The sequence below is a fragment of the Schistocerca cancellata genome, chromosome 10, assembly GCF_023864275.1.
Source record: "Schistocerca cancellata isolate TAMUIC-IGC-003103 chromosome 10, iqSchCanc2.1, whole genome shotgun sequence".
Classification (NCBI taxonomy): Eukaryota; Metazoa; Arthropoda; class Insecta; order Orthoptera; family Acrididae; genus Schistocerca; species Schistocerca cancellata.
The window spans coordinates 221,982,487-222,004,290 of NC_064635.1; the positions used below are offsets into that span (position 1 = coordinate 221,982,487).

General features: G+C 43.5%; 2 non-coding genes across 2 annotated transcripts; both read left to right on the forward strand.

Annotated features, from left to right (window-relative positions):
* The first annotated feature begins 1,563 nt into the window (after window positions 1-1,563).
* On the forward strand, window positions 1,564-1,635 carry Trnae-cuc (transfer RNA glutamic acid (anticodon CUC)). Its single transcript has one exon. It is a non-coding gene; the product is annotated as a tRNA-Glu (tRNA).
* Window positions 1,636-19,322: 17,687 nt separating this feature from the next.
* Window positions 19,323-19,394, forward strand: Trnae-cuc (transfer RNA glutamic acid (anticodon CUC)). Its single transcript has one exon. It is a non-coding gene; the product is annotated as a tRNA-Glu (tRNA).
* The last annotated feature ends 2,410 nt before the right edge of the window (window positions 19,395-21,804 follow it).

Here is a 21,804-nt window from a genome sequence, read left to right on the forward strand (position 1 = left end):
GTGACGGTGCGTCAGTTTAAATGTATTCATTCCGTTTTAGTGCCCTTTCCCTTCGAATTGCATCTACGGTGTGAGATTTCACTGGGCGCGGTGGTGTTCACTGCAGTGGTGCGAGGCTTGTGGGCTAGTGAACGAATTTAGAAATTTTCTGGAAAAATTTTTAAAACCAGCCTTGTGTGTATATTTCGTCTCATGTGCAACTGTTTGGCTTACTTGTGTTCCGTGTTCTTCGTTGCGTCGCGTAAGCCTTTCAAATGGTTGCTGGTGACACATACACGTTCACTGCGGCTTACTGGAAAGTCTCGCAAGGTTGATTCAGTGTCGAAAACAAACTGGCGCGTTGGTTGACCGTTACAGTGACTCAAATAAGCAATTTTTAACTGGCGCTATTTTTAATAGCCATTAGTGAATGCTATTCCAGATATGTTTGATGTGCGGACTAATTTGTCTACCAGCGAGACAGCTCGTAGAAGAGAAAGTATACAGAATACAGCCTATAGGAACAGTGCCAAAATACACGGTAGCCCTATCATGTAGTAGTAACTGATGGTTTCATGTGCTTGCCTACATAAAGAGAGGCAGCACGGATGTCACTTAGCGGTACTAGTTTGCCTAGAGGATGAGTCGAACAGAGAACCTGAAAAATGTCCGGTGGTAGACACTCTAAGATAAGACGCATAGGAGCTCGTGAAAGCCTAGCTTTAAAATTCCCAGAGCTGACTTTCAGGGCGAAATATAAGAGTATTCTTCATAATCCCTTTTATGACTTTTGTAGAGACTCCGAAAATAAAATAAAATCACAAAGGTTGGTTGGTTGTTTGGGGAAGGAGACCAGACAGCGAGGTCATCGGTCTCATCGGATTAGGGCATCCCGGCATTTGTCTGGAGCGATTTAGGAAAATCACGGAAAACCTAAATCAGGATGGCCGGACGCGGGATTGAACCGTCGTCCTCCCGAATGCGAGTCCAGTGTCTAACCACTGCGTCACCTCGCTCGGTAAAATCACAAAGCGCTGGTAGAAAGAGATATGATCAGTCATCTTCTCAATCTCTTTCCGCCGTTGCATCAGGAAGAAACACGAATATGGTACAAAGAACAGTACCTTGTCTCGTCCAATTTGCGCTCCTGCTCAAAGTAGAGAACTGGATGTGCCAGTAAGGCAGTAAAAAGATCTAGACGGTCAAACCTTCTACTAAAATCTAATTTTGTGTCTGTGTGTGTGTGTGTGCGTGTGTGTGTGTGTGTGAGAGAGAGAGAGAGAGAGAGAGAGAGAGAGAGAGAGAGAGAGAGAGAGAGAGAGAGTCGCTGACTTCTGAAACAAGAAGTCACGATACAGCTTGACTGGGTCCAGGAAACCCTGTTTCGCGATTGTGAGAGTCGCCTCTGTTGCTGCTATACTTATCACCTCTGAGCCAGACGAAGTTGCGCCAAGGCACGCAGGTTCCGAAAATACACTGCGATCATACGGACTCGTGCCGGGTATGATGATTATTCCAGGTTCAGTGCGAACGCAGACATATCAGCCAAGAATTTCTACGTTACTGGCACGAATGTCAACCATCTCCGGTATGGTCTAGTGGCTAGGATACCTGGCTCTCACCCAGGAGGCTCGGGTTCGATTCCCGGTACCGGAATAATTTTATTCCGCAGCATCAGAAACGAGTATATCGATATTTATTGGCAGATTTAAGATTTTAAGCACACAAAAAGTAAGGACGACTACAGAAATTTCTAAGAAGTGCGTCTGTTATTCTGGATTCTTTCCTGTAAAGCGAAAGTTTCACAAAACTATTCAATATGTTCGAAATTCAAGCATAATAACGGCTCCTTCAGTGACACGACAGTCACTAATTTCGGTTAGAGTCTCAGCGATATGACATTCCTTACTGTATGAAGTTAAGGAAAAACCTACATAGCTATCTATGGGACCTTTTGGTAATTTGAATGACACCAAACAAGATAAAGTGGATGCAACATTTTAAATTCATTACTATACCGCAACACAAATTACTTCGAGACACGAAGTACAAATAAGACTTTCGTCGATTATTAGTAGCAAGGTTTTCTTTCTAACTTACGGTAGTGAATTGTGGAAAAGCTATACAAAAGTTTTGAGAATTTTCTCTTATCATACTCTCGCTGGAGAAAGAGAAGATGGTAAATTGTCACCAGATTGCAAGACTAAGCGACTAGCTACTAAACACTTACTTCAAATCACATTCTTGAAGTATTTATAAGTATTTACCAGACATGATTTGGGGTCGAACGAATACGTAAATCTAGTAATGGGAAAGACTATGATTTGTCGGATAATTCTCAAGGGTTTCTTGGTGGGTAACGAAACCAGCCACAGATACTTGGAAAATGCTTGAATTCTGAGCCGTGGCCGGTTTCGGACTGTCACTCCCATCTTCAAATGACTAATTTTTGCGATTACATTAATGTTTTCGTCATCAAGATTAATGTAATCGGAAACATCAGCAATCTGAAAATGACCTTGGCAGCATGAAACCTATCATGGCACTGAAATGAAGAATGTTAAAAGTACTGTGTGGCTGGTTGCGTTATTCACGAGCAATCCATAACGGCGGCGGAGTTTACAGGATCCAGCATCGATAAAATTACATTCATAAGGAAGTTGTATTCAGCCATAACGTAGGTCACTCAGAAAATCCTCGTTCAACAGCGGCTAAGTTGGAGAACAACAGTGCGTGAGAATTTGGAGAAAAATTCGGCCTTATGAAAGGTCCAGGTTGTTTAGTGTTGCTTTATCCATACACGCTACAGCATTTTACATTCTATGTCAGCGGGTTTTCGTTTATTATTCAGTCAGAAAATTATTATAGGAATGATAGCAGTGCGTGGGAGGTCGGATGAAATTCAGCTTACAGGCAAGGGCGTACCCAGGATCTGAACTGGGGGGGGGGGGGGGGGCAGGTCATACTAGTCTCAGGAAACAAGGACTCGAGACAACATACAGTACTTCTTATTAAATAAAACAGTAAACTAGTGGAAAACTGCTTTCAATAAACATTTTAAATATAATAATGCACTTGTTTAAAAATACAACTTTTTAATTCAGTAATAATCTTCTAGGATTTGCCGACAGTAACGTGCCGAAGACGGCCTGGATCGGCGCGAACGAGTTCACATATCTTCTGGGGGGGGGGGGGGGGGGGCAGCTGCCGCCCCGCTGATCCTCGCTGGGTACGCCCATACTTACAGGCATTTCTATATACAGCCAGCTCATAATTAGGCGCTAATTTTAAGTTAGTATGCACGTACACCGTCCAGCCAAATCGATGTTGCCACATGTCAAGAACCTGAATAGCGGCCTTCTGCAGCGCGGACCGCTGTGAGACTTGCAGGAACAGAGTCACTGAGGTTGTGGAAGGTACCGAAAGGGATGTGGAGCCATTCCAAATCCAGTACCCCGGCACGAACAGCCCGATCGAGGTGGTCCCACGAATTCTCAAATGGGATTTAAACCACCCCAGTAGTTTGGTCGCCAGGAGAATAAGGTAAATTCAGCTTGGTGCCCTTCGAACCACGCACGTACAGTACAAGCTGAGTGGCTCATCGCTTTGTCCTGCTGTAGATGCCATCGTGTCGAGGAAAAACAAAGTGTAGTTAGGGATGGACACGGTCACCAAGGACAGACGCATACTTGTCGTGAACCGCTGTGCCTTCCACAATGACAAGATCACCCAAGGAATGCTACGAAAAAATTCACCAGATCGTAATGCCCCGGCCATTGTTGAAAGATGTTTGTTTTCAGACATTTCAAGTCGTACACGTCAACGGCCATCTGTCCGATGGAACATAAAAAGTGATTCGTCTGAGAATGCCACCTGCCGCCACTCAAGTAGACGTGCAGCTGCGGTATTGCTGTGCAAATTCCTACCGTCTGTCGCCGATGAACAACAGTCAGCGTGGGTGGATCACCCAGGCGCCTGTTGCGGAGGCGCACACGCAGCAGTGTTAGCTGAACGGTAGTCGATGAGACACTGGTGGTAGCCCTTCGGTTCACCTGGGCTGTCAGGTGCTCAACAGTCGCAAGTCTGTTCTCTCTGTCGTCGTTCAGCCCCCACAATATATGGCCAGTGGGCACTACAGTTGTCTCACCGCCGGTCTTGGATAGCGCCATTTTACCATGCACGGTATACTTCAACCATAGAGACACGCGAACAGTTACAAACTTAGCAGTTTCGGAAACGCTTCCACCTTTGGTCTGAAAGCCGAAGATCATGCTCTTTTGGGCGTTAGATAAATCGCTCCGTTCCCTCATTACGATACCGGCTGCACTGCATTCTGCGTCCTTCCTCCCCATCCCCCTCCCCCCGCACCTCCAACACGCTTCATATATCCTCCGCTGCTGGCGCTGCTACCTACTGTCAGTAAGTGGTTATTTCATGTTGACGTCGAACTTAGAATGTTGTTATAATAACGTGACTGAACCGTCATATGTAAAGTCTGTCTGATCTGTGATCCTCACCAAATTAGAGTAACGAAAGATAGAAAATAGATAGGGGCTTCAAAATGTAGGCTATACATGTTGTCCCGCACTAACACAATTGCGAACAAGAGTCGCACTTTCTCAAAGGGAGAGTTTCTTGCAGAGACAGTTTTGCTCCGACAGCAACAACACGTGCCGTGTGGAAGTCAGATGGTGTGGCAACTGGAAACGTATTCCCAAGTTCATGTACGCGGGACTCTATGATTCTTGGAGGCAAGACGACTAAATTGCACACAGTTTCACTGTGGAATTATGGCGGTATATGGACGAAATGCGATGTCGCTTCCATCAGCAGTGAAATAGCGTCAACTATTTGAACAAGAACGCACAGACATGACTCATGCTGATCGGGATGTCCACAACATGCACCATGCAAGTTCCATCTCCACCATGGAGCAGTTCCATTAAGTTTCCGGCGTGCAGCCGCAAGAAATCTCCTTCTTCTTCTAATATTTCGGCTGTAAAACGTTCAGCCATCTTCAGAGTGAGCCGCAAGACTGCCGCTCCAGTGCTCGCTTCGTCCCTTTATACTGTTGTACCGCGCGACTGCGCATGCGGCCACAGATGCAAATGCGCCAAAGACGTTGGTCGGCGGCAGAGACGTGCATAATGCGCGAGTTGTATCTATGACTCCGCAGTTGATCTTTGTTGGCATATCGATATATAATTGTGAGCTGCACTTTGACGACGTCTTTGCGAGTTTATTACAGCAAGTGCCGGATTCCAGGATTTATCAAGATTGAAACCACTGTCTCTATTAATTAAGTTCGTTGTCAAGCGAATTTCAATTGCCTCCTTTACTATCGAGTCCCAAAATGACGATGTAGTTGCCAAAATTTCGACGTTGTCATACAACATACTGTGACCATTATCAATACAGTGCTCTGCCACGGCCGATTTGTTAGGTTGTAAAAGTCGTGTGTACCTCTAAACGGAGAAGAAATACCACCCCCGTTCCTGGAAGGGACCATTACCCTGATTCCAAAAACAAAAGCGCCGAAAACGAACTTAAAAGGGTGTCTTACGACGTCCGCCCCGATCAGATTCAACGAACAAATACGAACAACATGAAATTTAAAAAAAAAAGTGGCTATGATACCTGGCTCTCACCCAGGAGGCTCGGGTTCGATTCCCGGTACCGGAAAAATTTTACTCCATAAATAGCTGTAGAAAATTTATCAAGTATTCCTTATTAATACGTATGTTCGTAATGTGCAGTCACTACCTCGAATGAACTCGGCATTAAGCTTTAGAAAGATAAATACAAGGACGTGTTGCTTATTTGAGACAGTCGCTACATATCGTATGTCGCCAAGACAAGAAGGGATAGCCACCGTTGCATTTCAGATTTTCTACTGCATCTGATCGTATTGGCCAGTCTTTTAATAAATTACGCCACGGCGGAAATGCGAAATAATTTCCTAGTTAGCCAAAGTGGGGGTGTCCCGAAAAACATCTAATTTGTAGTTATGACATGAAGTGAATTAGCAACTTAGCGCAAACCGAAATATTCGTGGGAACGAAATTCTTCAGTTTCTTCTTCCTTGCGCCATATTTGTAACCGCTGTTCATGCTCACGGAAACTAAAACATCGTTCGCACTTATTTATTCTCCACATCACAGGTAGAAGTATTATAGTCTCCTAAAATAAGCAGTATTATCTGGAGATGTGTTTAACCTGGAGGTAATGACCCAGACTGTCCTATATACACTATCTGATTAAAAGTGCCTGGACATCCCTATCTAATTCGGAGTTACCATCAGATATCACGAGAGGCAAACCTGCCACTAAAAAAGGAGGCGGAGAGCACTGTGTTGTCATTATTGAAGCAGTAAGAGCGGAATGAGAGAAAAAGAGGGCTAGTCATTGGCTGGCAGCTGAACAACAAATCCATAACGGACATTTCTATTCTTCTAAAGCTCCGAACGCCAATTTTTGGTTATGTGATTGTCAAGTGGAAACGCGAAGCAACAGCCACAAGACCAGGAAGGCCTCATGTACCGATGTGCAACGCCCATCGACCATTGCAGAGTGGCGTTCCAAGAAATGGCATGATACCTGCGGAAGAAATCCCTCGTGAGTTCCAAAAGGCTATCAGCTGGCCAGGTGAGAGTTATAATGAATGGCGTACGATGGTTAGGTAGCCTCTAGTAATCCACACAATTCGGCACTCAACGTCAACGGACGTATGAGGTGTGGTAAAGAGCGGCGCCGCTCGACTACAGATGGCTCGCAACAGGTGATTTTCAGACAAATGGTTCAAATGGCTCTGAGCACTATGGGACTTAACATCTATGGTCATCAGTCCCCTAGAACTTAGAACTACTTAAACCTAACTAACCAAAGGACAGCACACAACACCCAGTCATCACGAGGCAGAGAAAATCCCTGACCCCGCCGGGAACCCGGGCGTGGGAAGCGAGAACGCTACCGCACGACCACGAGCTGCGGACGATTTTGAGACAGGAATCACGCTATACCTAGTGGTAATCAGATGGAAGGATGTGGGTTTGGCAAATGCATGGACAACCTTATCCGCCATCACTGTTTGTGCCAACACTAAAATATGAAGCAGCTGGTGTTACGGTTTGAGTGGCTTTTCGTCGTTATTGTGTGGTCCCCATACTGCGCTCAAGAAATCGCTGTATGGGGAAGAATTATGGCTACATTTTACAGCAATGTGTACTGCATACAGATCGTGGGCAGTGCATGCTTATATCAGCATGACAATGCACCCTATCATAAAGCAGCATTTGTGAGGCGCTGATTTGTGGACACACAACATTACCGTAATCGACTGTCCTGCCCACAGCACCGATCTGAACCCAATCGAACACCTTTGGTATGAGTTAGAACCTCTGCCTCCTTCCAACATCACTACGTATTTTCTCTGGTTACGGCTCTATACTAAGAATCGGCTCCCATTACTCCACATACATTCAGACACCTTTTCGAAAGTGTCTCCAACAGAGTTCAAAGTGTCACAGGCAAATGGTTGACACACCGCATATTAACGTCCGTTAATAGGTGTCCAAATATTTATGATCACATCTTGTAAATCTTAAGCACACCTGAAGACTGCTCGAAAACTATATATATGCAACGCGCTTTAGTAGCAGCATTTCGGCTCACTACCGAGTTTATGTCACACTTGCCTACGACAATAAAGTTGCAAAACTCCGACTGTAAGAGTATTTAAGTGAATCAGAATTAATCGTGAAACACGGACACCCTTGAGCAGTTTTGACCCTAGCAGTTAATCTTAAGGTGGGAATTTGACAGGTCCGAAAGAATAGATACTATTCTTGATCCGGCAACCGAAGAAATACATGAAATAAAATAAAATCTGGCAACGGCCGCAACTGGGCACTGAAATGAATTCAATGGTGACAAGTGAGAATTTCTGCCGCACCGGGACTCGAACCCAAATTTCTTGCTTTACACGAACGGTCGCGTTAACGGCTTTGGCTATACGAGCGTGCTTGCGACCAACACAAAGTCTCAACTTGTCGCACACTACTTACGTAGCGGCCCCTGTCCATCAAACTCTTTGCCCGCTAGATCATCTAAATACACGCTAGAGTTCAGGAAAGATAGCGCATCTGCGCAGAAATGATCTTACTCGCAGACAAATCGTATATATTTATATACGTGTGCTGTATGTTCTTTCGTACATGTCCGAAACTCTTGCCGTTAAGATGCTTGCAGCATCTGATGAGGCGAGAGCGATGCCTCATGTACTTACTAGAGTTCGCTAGATCTTCTGCAAAGATGTTACGCCTGCACTGAATATGATGGTTGCCGTTTTGAACACCTTCTGTAACAAATAATACTGCTGAGTGGAAGATAGCATCAACCTTGCTGAACTGAAGGCACACTGCGTGAACGTTACTGACGTTTTAAAGCGTTCACTGGCTAAGGATTACTTCCAAGACTACAGGCACCTATTTCAAAGTTATTGTTTCTGCTCCGCAACACGCTCCTTCAATTTGAGCGCAGCCCTTTCAATAACCATGCATTTTTATGTATTCCGGTTTCCACAATACTTACGTATCACCCTCGGCCCACCAAACTCATTGCTCGCTACATAGGGATACCCTGAAGTGTTCAGCGGAGGTAGTGCATCCGCACTCAAGTGGCCTTAATCCCCATCAAGCTGTATATATTTATATACACTGATGCGGCAAAGAAACTGGTATAGGCATGCGTATTCAAATGCAGAGATATCTAAACAAGCAGAATGAGATATTTAATATGCAGAAAACGGCGCTGCAGTCGGCAACGCTACAATGTCAGCTTATCAAGATTCAAGTGAGTTTGAACGTGGTGTTACAGTCGGCGCACGAGCGATGGGACACAGCAGCTCCCAGGTAGCAATGATGTGGGGATTTTGACGTACGACCATTTCACGACAGTATCATGAATATCAAGAATCCGATAAAACATCAAATCTCCGACATCGCTGCAGCCGGAAAAACATCCTGCAACAACGATCCCACTGACAACTGAAGAGAATCCTTCAACGTCACATAAGTGCAACCCTTTCGCAAATTGCTGCAGATTTCAATGATGGGCCATCAAGAAGTGTCAGTGTGCGAACCACTCAACAAAACATCATCGGTACCCGGTTTTGGATCCGAAGGCCCTCTCGTGTACCCCTGATTACTTCACGACACAACACTTTACGCCTCGCCTAGACCAGTCGACACCGACAGTGGACTGTTGATGACTGGACAAAACATGTTACCGGGTCGGACGAGTCTCGTTTCAAATTGTGTCGAGCGGATGAATGTGCACGGGTATGGAGACACCCTCATGAATCCATAGACTCTACATGTGAAGCGTGGAGACTCTGTAATTGTGTGGGGCGTGTGCAGTTGGGGTGATACGGGACCCCTGATACGTCTAGATACGACTCTTGTCAGGTGACATGTAGGTAATCATCCTGTCTGATCACCTGCCTCCACTCCTCGTGTCCATTGTGCATTCCGACTGACTTGGGCAATTCCAGCAGGACAATAGGACACTCCACACGTCCAGAATTGCTATATAGTGGCACCAGAAACATTCTTCTCAGTTTAAACACTTCCGTTGGCAACCTAACACCAAACATGAATATTATTGAGCATATCTGGGATGCCTTGTAATGTGGTGTTGAGAAGAGATCTCGAACCCTCGTAATCTTACAAATTTATGGACAGCCAAGCACGATTCATGGTGTCAGTTCCCTCTGGCACTACTTGAGAAATTAGTCGAGCCCATGCGATGTCGAGTTGCGGCCTTCTACGTGCTCGCAGGGGCCCTCACGATATTATGCAGGTGTACCAGTTTTCTTGGCTCTTCGGAGTACCGTTTACAAGAGATGTCTGTTCTTTCGGACTTGTCCAAAAGACTTGTTGCTACGATACTTGCAGCACTTGAAGAGGTTAGTGCGTTGCCTTGTGTAGTTTGTGGAGTATACCAAGTACTTCTGATAACACTGTTGAGTAAACAATACATCATCAACATTGATAAACTTAAGGCGCATGTGCTTTGTTGTTATCGACATTTCAAAGCATTCACTGGCTAACGATTACTCCAAAGACCATAGGCGTGTATACTAAAGTTGTTATTTCCCTTCCGCTGCCAACTCCTTGAATTGGCACGCAACCTCTTGTACATCTTGGATCTTTACGTACTTCAGTTTGCAAGAATCACTGATAATTATCGGCAAATTTATCAGCGTGAAAACAGTATAAATTTTTCGAGGAATTGTGGAAAATTACAAGTTATATGAAGTTATAAGAATATGTGCTGTCTGCTGTTTCGGACATGTCTGAAAGAACAGACACCACACAGAATCTGCAGCTGTTATACATAATATACACACTGAAGGTCGAGAGGGGAAGAAAGGAAAGGAATGGGGAAGGGTCAGTGCTGTCAGCTGCATTAGGAACACTTCGCGGAATCGACGGCGACGAGTGAGAATGTGTTACTGACCCGGGATCTCATGCTTACTAGGCAGGTGCGGTAACCACTGCTCCATCCAGGACGCAGTCTTATCGTAGCTACACAGACTACCCGGACTAGCGCGGGTCGCCTTACGGCCGATCCACACTCCAGTCGAGCGCCACCTAGCCGTAGACCCTGCCCATTTCCTCCACATTCCCTCTTCCGAGATTCCCAAAGGACGTCGGACGTACTACAGCATCTGCACTGAAGAACGTGGATTCATCGCCTATCAAATTATATGAATGTATGCTTCCCCTCTCCATCTCCAGTTTACATATCGTTCATCAGTGACATTTCAAACTTTGTAAAGCTGCGCAAGTCGACAGTTGGTGATGACGCAGACTTCATGTACTGACGAATAGGTCCGTTGAGCAATGCGGAGGGAGAATGTAAAAAATTGCACGAAAGTGTGTGAGTGCCGAAGTGCTACGAGCAATCCAGCTAGTAAACTGACTGTACACAGGTAGTTCAGAAGAATGGGTACAGTGGTCGAGGAGCTCCTCATAAACAGTTCGAGGAAGACACGATTTGGCGTGCACGAGTCAAAGGACCAGAGGTAATGAGGCCCTGCTCCCACTGCACAGTGCAGACACGATGTTACTCTGAACTGCCACTACGCTGGTCGCACCTCGCCGCTACCCCTAATCGCCCCTACCCTAAGCGTTTCTCTCACAGTGAAGACCCCATGTTCCTTTACCAGCCCCACATATCCAGCGCCGAAGGACAGCGTCAGGTGGCACATACTCCCATCACACCCGCAGATCCGAAAACTGCAGATCACAGTGACTTGACTAAGCTGTTTCCCTTTCTCCACCTCGACCCTCGGCATAGTTTGGCTCAGGACGACCTCGGGAGGGTCCACTGGATGGCCCAGCTGATGCATACCCCACTTTCCTTACATCGCAGCGAATCCTGCTGTCTCTCTCCTCTCCTTCCCCTCCTGTCCACTCCTCTACACAATGTCTGAGGCCAGCGAGCTTGGGTCCGTAGCCTGCGTTCCCGGCAGAACTGCCAAAGAGGCGCACCCGTTTGCAGAAAAGTCTACCGTTTTACAATTTTATTCTGCACAGATATAGGACATTCTGTAATTTGTAAGCTAAGTTTAATAACAATGAACTGTTATTGAAAAATATTATTTAAACGAGCTATACAAGCGAAAAATACTGCACGCAACAAATTACTGTAGCACTGTAGTATTAAATTATGTTGCGAGTTTATGAACCATTACATAAATAATTATAGTCGATCTTAGGTAGGTTTTTAATATCTTTAATTTGCTGAAACTGCGTTAAAATTCTCATAAATAATTTTCGATGTGCATCTCATAACCCATAATTCGGAAAAAATTCAAAACATACGAATAACATGTGTCAGTTCTCTTCATCAGCTCTATCTACTGGAAACTGGAAGCAGCTATTTCCGAAACTAGCTATGGTGAATCGATACATCTGTTACATTTGCCACCAAAATCTTCTGCATATTCTTCAAATTAAGTTATACAACTCTCATATAATGCTTTCCTGACAGGGAATTACAGTGACATGACATGGACTGTTATATGTGGGATCTGTTTCCCATTTCACTTATTATTCTACCCAAATTTCTCAAGTAGTCTAGCTTAAACAGTTTCACCACTTCTCAGTACGCAGAAATCGGCAAAAATAACAAACCTTGGGTTAAATAGCATATTACTTGCTTTAAGATCCAGTGGCTGCCCTTTCAGATAGTACGATACTGTCATGAACTAGCAGCAAAAACCTCGTAATTCCCTCTTACAAGACCTAAATGTTTCCAAACAGCAGAGAATGATGAGCAGGAGAAATCCAACCCCCACGAACTGATTTTTTATAAATAAACAATATACCATTTCCATAAATTCCATACATTATCCGAATTGTTTAAACAATATTCCATACAGAGCAATCGAATATCCTCCAAATGATCGATCAACTGAGTCTTTCTCCTGCCAATTCGTACTAGGGAGAGGTGGCAGTTGGATGACTTAGGTTAGTGGAGGTACTTTTTTTCCGCCATTTTCTTAGGTTAGTAGAGGTTGCATTGTCCTGATGGAACTTGAACTTCCTGCCGGAGTGGGGGGGTGTGGCACTTTCCCACAAAAAGAGGTTAATTAATTGATCAATTTAATGAAGTAGTCAATCAAATTAATAAGAATGAGAGGAGTCCTATTCCAATAACTCAGACCTGAAAATGTATCAGCAGCAGAGAGGGGGAAGGGGGTTGTGGGAGGGGGAGGGTGTAGGGAGGTCAATAGGTTAAGTGCAACAATATGGAAAACCACTTTGCAGAAGAATAGGTTAAATTCCTTTCAATCACAGGAGAAAAATAGACTGACATGGAAAAGCACTTAACAGGTTTTCCCCTGAGTGCATTCCTGCACCTGATGTGGGCAACCCGCACTAACAAAATGCGCCAGAAACCGCCTTGTTCCACTACTCCCATGTGGTGTCGCGTAACATGATACATCATGGCATCCAACAGGGCATTTGTCAACTCATGCAATATGATACAAAGTGTCATTAAAATCTAGGATGCATGCATCTCCACTATCGCATACTTTGCATAATATGTGCACATCTATCTTACTGTAGCTGTGTTAAGCAACGTTTGAACGACGAACCAGAGCTGGCCCCTCAGACAAATTGTACAAATCGATTAATTCCTTTTGAAAAAAGTTCATGAGGTTGAAATTAATCTCTGTCTGTGCACAGTTCGGATTTTGCATGCAAAAAACGTGTTTTTCTGGGAGGTTCTTCAAGCAGGACATTTCTATACTTTTAAACTAGTAATAATCGGTTCAAACTTCGCAAGTAGGTAGATAAATGAATAAAGAGAAATCCAAACTTTTTTCATACAATAATCCATATCCGTTGTCGAGATACGGCGGTTTATGTTTTCCTGGCAGGTTTTTGAAGCGCACCATTTCTGTAACTTAATATTGTACGAGTAAGTTCAAATTTTACACGAAGGTGATAAATCTATTAAGTCAAAACGAAACTTTGTATCCATAAATTTTTATCCCTCGTTAAGATACAATGGTTTAAAATTGCGCTTAATGTTGCTCTTAAAATTCGTTCTTACGTGAACTGAATGCGCGGAAATGGTTTGAAGTCAATAAAATAAATAAGAAATGTATTCTTACGATAAGATTGTAAACTTGCTTTCAACGATGTAAATTATTCCGATTTTAAGTGCAAATGATACGTTTTTGGAAAGTTTTTAAGCGCTCCACTTTTACGTTTTGAACTTGTGTGTATTGGTTCAAATTATGTGAGAAAGTAGACAAACACAGCTGATCAATGGCCGTCCTGCTGTTTTGTGAACTATATAAGCAACATGGTTCGAAAGACAATTAAAAAAACCCTGTATCAGATCACAGTCAACAAAAGTCTCCATCGCCTGTCCAGCTTTGGCGGTCTACTGCCAAAATTATGGTAGAGCTGCTGTTTTAGCACAAAAAAGGCGAAAATGTTCTGGGCAGAGTTAGGGATGTAAAGGAAAGGAACTAGTTTTTCGACTTATCCAACTGCTTTGAATACACTAAAAAATCGAAACAACTTGACATATTCACAGGCGACGGCTGATTCAGTATCGGTTTTTCATTGTCTTTCAAATGTGTTGTTCATATTGTGGCAAAGAATAAAGTTTTCACAAAACAACAGGTCGACCGTTAATTATACGTATTTGTCTTTTTCTTACAAAAGTTGACCCCAAGTTGGAAACACAGAAGTGGTGCGCGAAAAAACTCACAAAAAACGACTTTTTTAAGCGTAAATGCGAATGAAGCTAGATTTTTGCAATCGAGTTTTCAGATTCATCTCAAGAATGCAATTTTTATTTATTTGATTCGCTTAAAACCGTTTCTTCGCATTCAACTGACATAAAAACGAGTTTAACGGGCTATATTTTGCCCGACTTTAAATCATCGTCTGTCGACAACAATTAAAAATTACTGGACAGAAAATGTTGGTTTTGACTTTATCCACAACTTCGAGCAAAGTTTGAACCGATTCGTACAAGTTTAACATATAGAATCGACGAGCTTCAAAAACGGCCCAGATGTTCCTGTAATATACACGTAAAATCCAAACGTAGCAAGAGTTTTTCAAACAGTTAATACTTAGACCAAAATCCTATACACCGATGAACCAAATTCCACGTAAAATCCAAACGGTGCACATACAAATCGTGCTATCAGCTGAGCATTAATTTCGGCAAAATGAAAATCTTTTGCAAAGGAATTAATCGACTCGCACACTTTGCTTGGGCGCCAGCTCCGGTTCGTCTTTCAACCCTTGCTTAATACATTGTGACATAATAAAAGCGAGACACATGATCGAATGGCTCTACAAATAGCCGCTGGTCCCTGATACACCAAAAGCTTTTTACTCCACGTCGCTAGCTCAAATACGAACCGATCACCAAGACCCCACCCCCTGCGATTCTCTGTGGCCTTTTAGATACAAAAATACAAACAAAAAATTGTTGAATTCATCTCTGTATATACTTTGTAATTACATAAAGTATTTCGTGGGTTGGGCCTAGATATGTAACTGTATAATTACGATATTTACCATTTTTCTATTTTTCAAAGCACTATGACACAAATCAGAACAATTTGGTTACAATGTTTACTGACTTTCTATCTGGGCGCTACCAACGAAAGTGAGTACCAGAGGTCACTGGTGCCAAGAACGACGTACGGAGAAGGCAGTGTTACGGCATGGGGCGGTTTTTCGCCGTTAGAGTGTGGTCCTCTTACTGCGCTCAAAGAAACGCTAAATGCAAACGGATATGAATACATTTTACAGTATATGCACTGCCTACAGCAGAGGTAGATTTTGGAGACGATGACTGCTTGTATGATCTGCAGAGCACCTTGTCATAAAGCAGCGTCTGTGAAGCGATGGTTTGTGGACAGTAACATTCCTGACAGGGAACGGCCTGCTCACAATCCCAACCTGAACCCAATGAACATCTCTGAGACGAGACAGAGCGGCGACTTCGTTCCAGATGCCAGAGCGCTGCGTGAATACCTTCTTTTGTTTCGGTACCTCAGCAAGAATGGCCTACCACACATCATATTCATTCATGTCCATTAAAAAGTGTTCGGGTACTTTTGTTCAAAACGTGTATGTACAGTGTGAACGTAGGCTTCCGCGGCCATTGTCACCATCAATAAAATTTTTTTGGTTTGTGACTGCAGTGTCAATATGTAAAACTACCGACGTTTCGGTCACCGTTGCAATCATCATACGAATAAACCTGATGTAAACAAACACAAACGCGATGACTGGTCAGAAGCTGTAGCACACATGCAGTGGTGCTCTTACGCTCTAGGAAGTAGGTCCTACTTATGAATTATGTACATTATTACTAAGTGAAGTGAATGAAACTTTAACATATTCTAATGTATTAACAGCCATCAACGTTTTCCTTAATCACGCTTCAGCTACGTAGTTTTTATTTCACAAGTCATGTACAGTCATAGTCTCTGCACTGTTGTTCTCTGGTTGTCGCCCGGTTAATGCGCTGTATGAAAATGGCTGAGGCCGCTTCCTGTTCCGAAGTGAAGCAAGCGTGTAGGACACGGTCAAAAAGAGTCGAGAAATAGGTTGTTCTTAATGTTTATCCCAAATCTGCTTTCAAGTTTCCCGGGGGAATATTCGAAGCAGTTGAGTTGGTAATATAGACTGAATTTATAGCGGAATAGGTAGCGTTCAATTTGAAAGACCTACCGTTCAGCCCGCATCTCGTGGTCGTGCGGTAGCGTTCTCGCTTCCCACGCCCGGGTTCCCGTGTTCGATTCCCGGCGGGGTCAGGGATTTTCTCTGCCTCGTGATGGCTGGGTGTTGTGTGCTGTCCTTAGGTTAGTTAGGTTTAAGTAGTTCAAGTTCTAGGGGACTGATGACCATAGATGTTAAGTCCCATAGTGCTCAGAGCCAATTGAACCTACCGTTCAATTTGAAAAACCTACCTCTCGTAATTGAAAATTCACCCTCTTTATTATGGATCATGCACATCATCTTGCTTATAATTACGTATTCCATGCGAAATTTCTGTTTTCATTTCAACTATAAATTCTTCAATGTCGATACTTTATGAAATATTATTAACAAATATCGCTTAAATTAAGAAAACACAATTTAACTTTTCAGGACAAAAATAAAAAACCAAATATTCATTATTAAGACTATGTCCATTGTATTATACCAGAGATTTAGCCTGACACGAACCAGAGTGATAAGTGACGTACAAACATGAAAAACAATCATTAACACAGCATCGAGCATACCATACAAATTCAGCATTTATACATCTTCCACTGTACCATTACAATATGAACCCAACAGGACTGATCTGAAGCCAAGTTAGGACATATAGCCGGAGAAATAACACGGATGCTAAGTTGTCAGCCGTACTGCAACTAACGCACGCAGGTTTTTCGGATGTCACTGCCGAACGTTGACAGGATATACTGTAGAACGGCACGTTATAAAAGAAGAGGAGAAAATGCGGTGCCAGGGTAGTTTAGTGGATTTTGTTGTTCATCCACTCGTTATCAACGTAGCAGATGATAGTTCTAGAAGTGGAGCGGTTTTCGCGGATTCGGAAACGGAAGGAGCTAAGCAATTAACAGTATTAACCAGTACTGCTGAAATCACTGCAGTATGTTTTTGCTCCACAATTGGCTCGCTCAGAAAAATTATCCCGTGTTTATGTAAGGAAATTTCATCACTCTTGTTTGTAATTAGAATGCTATGTTAGATGAGAACGAGAACATTTTATGCTTTCCCTCTGGTCACCTAAGAAGCGTGCGGGAGCGCTGGAGGTCTGCCGAATAATGCACTACTGGCCATTAAAATTGCTACACCGAGAAGAAATGCAGATGGTAAACGGGTATTCATTGGACAAATGTATTATACTAGAACTGACATGTGATTACATTTTCACGCAATTTGGTTGCATAGATCCTGAACAATCAGTACCAGGAATAACCACCACTGGCCGTAATAACGGACTTGCCTGGGCATTGAGTCAAACAGAGCTTGGATGGCGTCTACATGTACAGCTGCCCATGCAGCTTCAACACAATACCACAGTTCATCAAGAGTACTGAATTGTGTATTGTGACGAGCCAGTTGCTCGGCCACCATTGACCAGACGTTTTCAGTTGGTGAGAGATCTGGACAATGTGCTGGCCAGGGCAGCAGTCGAACATTATATGCATCCAAGACCTGCAACATGCGGTCGTGCATTATCCTGCTGAAATGTAGGGTTTCGCAGGGATCGAATGAAGGGTACAGCCACGGGTCGTAACACAGCTTAAATGTAACGTCCACTGTTCAAAGTGCCGTCAATGCGAACAAGAGGTGACCCAGACGTGTAACCAAACACCCCATACCATCACGCCGGGTGATACGCTAGTATGGCGATGACGAATACACGCTTCCAATGTGCGTTCGCCCGATGTCGCCAAACACGGATGCGACCATCATGATACTGTAAACAGAACATGGATTAATCCGAAAAAATGACGTTTTGCCATTCGTGCACCCAGTTTCGTCGTTGAGTACACCATCGCAGGCGCTCCTGTCTGTGATGCAGCGTCAAGGGTAACCGCAGTCTTCGAGCTGATAGTCCACGCTGTCTTGCAAACGTCCTAATCTATTGACTCATGGATCGAGACGTGGCTGCACGATCCGTTACAGCCATGCGGATAAGATGCCTGTCATTTCGACTTCTAGTGATACGAGGCCTTTGGGATCCAGTACGGCGTTCCGTATTGCCCTCCTGAACCCACCGATTCCATAATTTGCTATCAGTCATTGGATCTCGACCAACGCGAGCAACAATGTCGCGATACGATAAACCGCAATCGCGATAGGCTACAATCCGACCTTTATCAAAGTCGGAAACGTGATGGTACGCATTTCTCCTCCTTACAGGAGGCATTACAACAACGTTTCACCAGGCAACGCCGGTCAACTGCTGTTTGTGTACGAGAAATCGGTTGGAAACTTTCCTCATGTCAGCACGTTGTAGGTGTCGCCACCGGCGCAACCTTGTGTGAATGCTCTGAAAAGCTAACCATTTGCATATCACAGCATCTTCTTCCTGTCGGTTAAATTTCGCGTCTGTAGCACGTCATCTTCGTGGTGCAGCAAATTTAATGGCCAGTAATGTATTTCGCTCTCGTAAGTTAAATGACATTCGAAGCTATACTGTTTCTACGCTCGCCAACCTCTACATCTGAACTGCAGCTACTCACCTGGTTGCAGCAGCTGGCTGGACAGAGAGCTGCTGGTATTTAACGCGCCGGTAAACCTGTTGTACCGCATTATCGCTCGTTCATATGCTTGGTTTCCGCTCCACATGAAACGAAATCCAGTGGGATTCAAGCTAACCCGGAAGAATAAAATGGCGTAATGTTTACATCAGGTTTATTCTTATGATGAATAGAGTACAAGAGCTGGTGGTGGAGAGAGACAGAGAGAGAGAGAGAGAGAGAGAGAGAGAGAGAGAGAGATACAGTCGTTGCCTTCTGCAACAAAAAATCGAGATGCAGCCTGAGTAGGTTTAGGAAGCACCATTCCGGGATCGTGAGAGTCGCCTTTGTTGCTGCTATACTCATCACTGCTGAGCCTCACCAAACTGTGCCAAGTCACGTGGCTTCCGAAAATACATTACGATCATACTCAATGCTGCCGGGCGTGGTTATTACATTACCTTCACTACGAACGCAGACAACTCATCCAAGTATTTCTACCCTTCATTCGTCATCAGCTAACATCTCCGGTATGGTCTAGTGGCTAGGATACCTGGCTCTCACCCAGGAGGCTCGGGTTAGATTCCCGGTACCGGAATAATTTTATTCCGCAACATTAGATACGAGTACACCACGATTTCTCACAGCTTTAACACTTTGCTCATATAAAAACATGAGTATGACAGCGTCAGTTCCTAAACTGTGCACACGTCACTGCGGAATGTCACGTGTAACGCGAAGGCGTCACATTAACACTCTTCAGGACGTTCGAAATTTAAGCACAATAACGCCTCCTTCACTGACGTCACAGCCACTAACGTCGGTTAGAGAACAGACATATACGAGTCCTTATAATTTGAAGTTAAGAATAACCACATATAGCAATCTCTGGAAACTTTCGGTAATATGAATAGCACCTAACAAGATTAACTGGATGCAACATTCTAAATTTTTTGTTATATTACACTACAAATTACATCGAGACACGAAGTAGAATTTAAAAAAACTCTATTGATTATTAATAACAAAACATATTAAAACAGTGAAATATGTAAAAGCCATTGAAACATTTTAAGTATTTTTGATAGAGAAGATAGTAAAGTAAGAGTAATCTGATCGTAAAAATAGAAATAATTGTTAAATATAATACGGTTTCTCTTTTTTCGAGTGAATATTTGAATACCTTCATTTCTGCATGAGAATACAGAAATATTAACAACAAAAACACAATTTTGCGTAGAAAGTGCTTCGGATGTATGGCTATCACATAGAGGCCCTACGTTGGTTTGCCATAGTCAGGCAGCAGTTAGAGTTGGCGGTAAATTGAGTTCATGGTTCAGAGTAGTTTCAGGGGTAAGACAAGCCTGCAACCTGTCTCCACTGTTGTTCATATTATTTATGGATCAGATGTTGAAAACAATAGACTGGCTTGGTGAGATTAAGATATGTGAACACAAAATAAGCAGTCTTGCATATGCGAATGACTTAGTTGTGATGGCAGATTCGATTGAAAGTTTGCAAAGTAATATTTCAGAGCTAGATCAGAAATGTAAGGACTATGGTATGAAGATTAGCATCTCCAAAACGAAAGTAATGTCAGTGGGAAAGAAATATAAACGGATTGAGTGCCAAATAGGAGGAACAAAGTTAGAACAGGTGGACGGTTTCAAGTACTTAGGATGCATATTCTCACAGGATGGCAACATAGTGAAAGAAATGGAAGCGAGGTGTAGCAAAGCTTATGCAGTGACCGCTCAGCTACGATCTACCCTCTTCTGCAAGAAGGAAGTCAGTACCAAGACTAAGTTATCTGTGCACCGTCCAATCTTTCGACCAACTTTGTTGTATGGGAGCGAAAGCTGGAAGGATTCAGGTTACCTTATCAACAAGGTTGAGGTTACGGATATGAAAGTAGCTAGGATGATTGCAGGTACTAGCAGATGGGAACAATGGCAGGAGGGTGTCCACATTGAGGAAATCAAAGAAAAACTGGGAATGAACTCTATAGATGTAGCAGTCAGGGCGAACAGGCTTAGATGGTGGGGTCATGTTACACGCATGAGAGAAGCAATGTTACCCAAGAGACTCATGGATTCAGCAGTAGAGGGTAGGAGGAGTCGGGGCAGACCGAGGAGAAGGTACCTGGATTCGGTTAAGAATGATTTTGAAGTAATAGGTTTAACATCAGAAGAGGCACCAATGTTAGCACTGAATAGGGGATCATGGAGGAACTGTATAAGGGGGGCTATGGTCCAGACTGAACGCTGAAAGGCATAATCAGTCTTAAATGATGATGATGATGATGAGGAATGATGTTTCCTGTAAAAGAAGGTACAAATACACAAACATTTCTGACCTCTCTGACATTGCAAAATGGAAGGAGGGGTTAAATTTTAATCTTCATCTTCTTGTGTGTGATGCATATCTGTGAATGTTTATTTCAATTGGTAGAGAAGGAAAAGCAGAAAACGTAGCCACACATAATTTGCCACATTTTTTTCGGTATATGAAAGACGTTTTAGGGGTATGTTACAACCAAAACTCTTTTCTGAGTTGGACTGGTTCAGTTTCCGTCCACATAATCTGCAGTTCCATTAAATATACTCTAGACCAGACTTGTACATGACCGGCAAGGAGGACACACGTCCAGAAACGAGTGGTAATACACTAAAATTAAGAGAAAGTGACAAATAATCAAAGGTCTTGCTTGAGACCCATTTTCATTATCGGTACCGTTAACGTTTAATGTCTCATCACCATGTTATTTTTTTGGAGTCAGACCACAAATCGGCATTGAAGCACGAAGAGGAAAGAAACCGCAGGCACCCATGTTTCAGATACAATTAGAGCGCTCACTTGAAGCGATAGGTGTAAACCAGGAGATGTAACTTGTCCGGTAAATTGGGTCCCGCTTTAAAAAAAAATACGAGCCAAGTGTCCTGTACTATGCGCCACCTCGTGGCCTCACTGACCTAAGTCAGAGGAACGCCACGGATAGCCTATTTCTC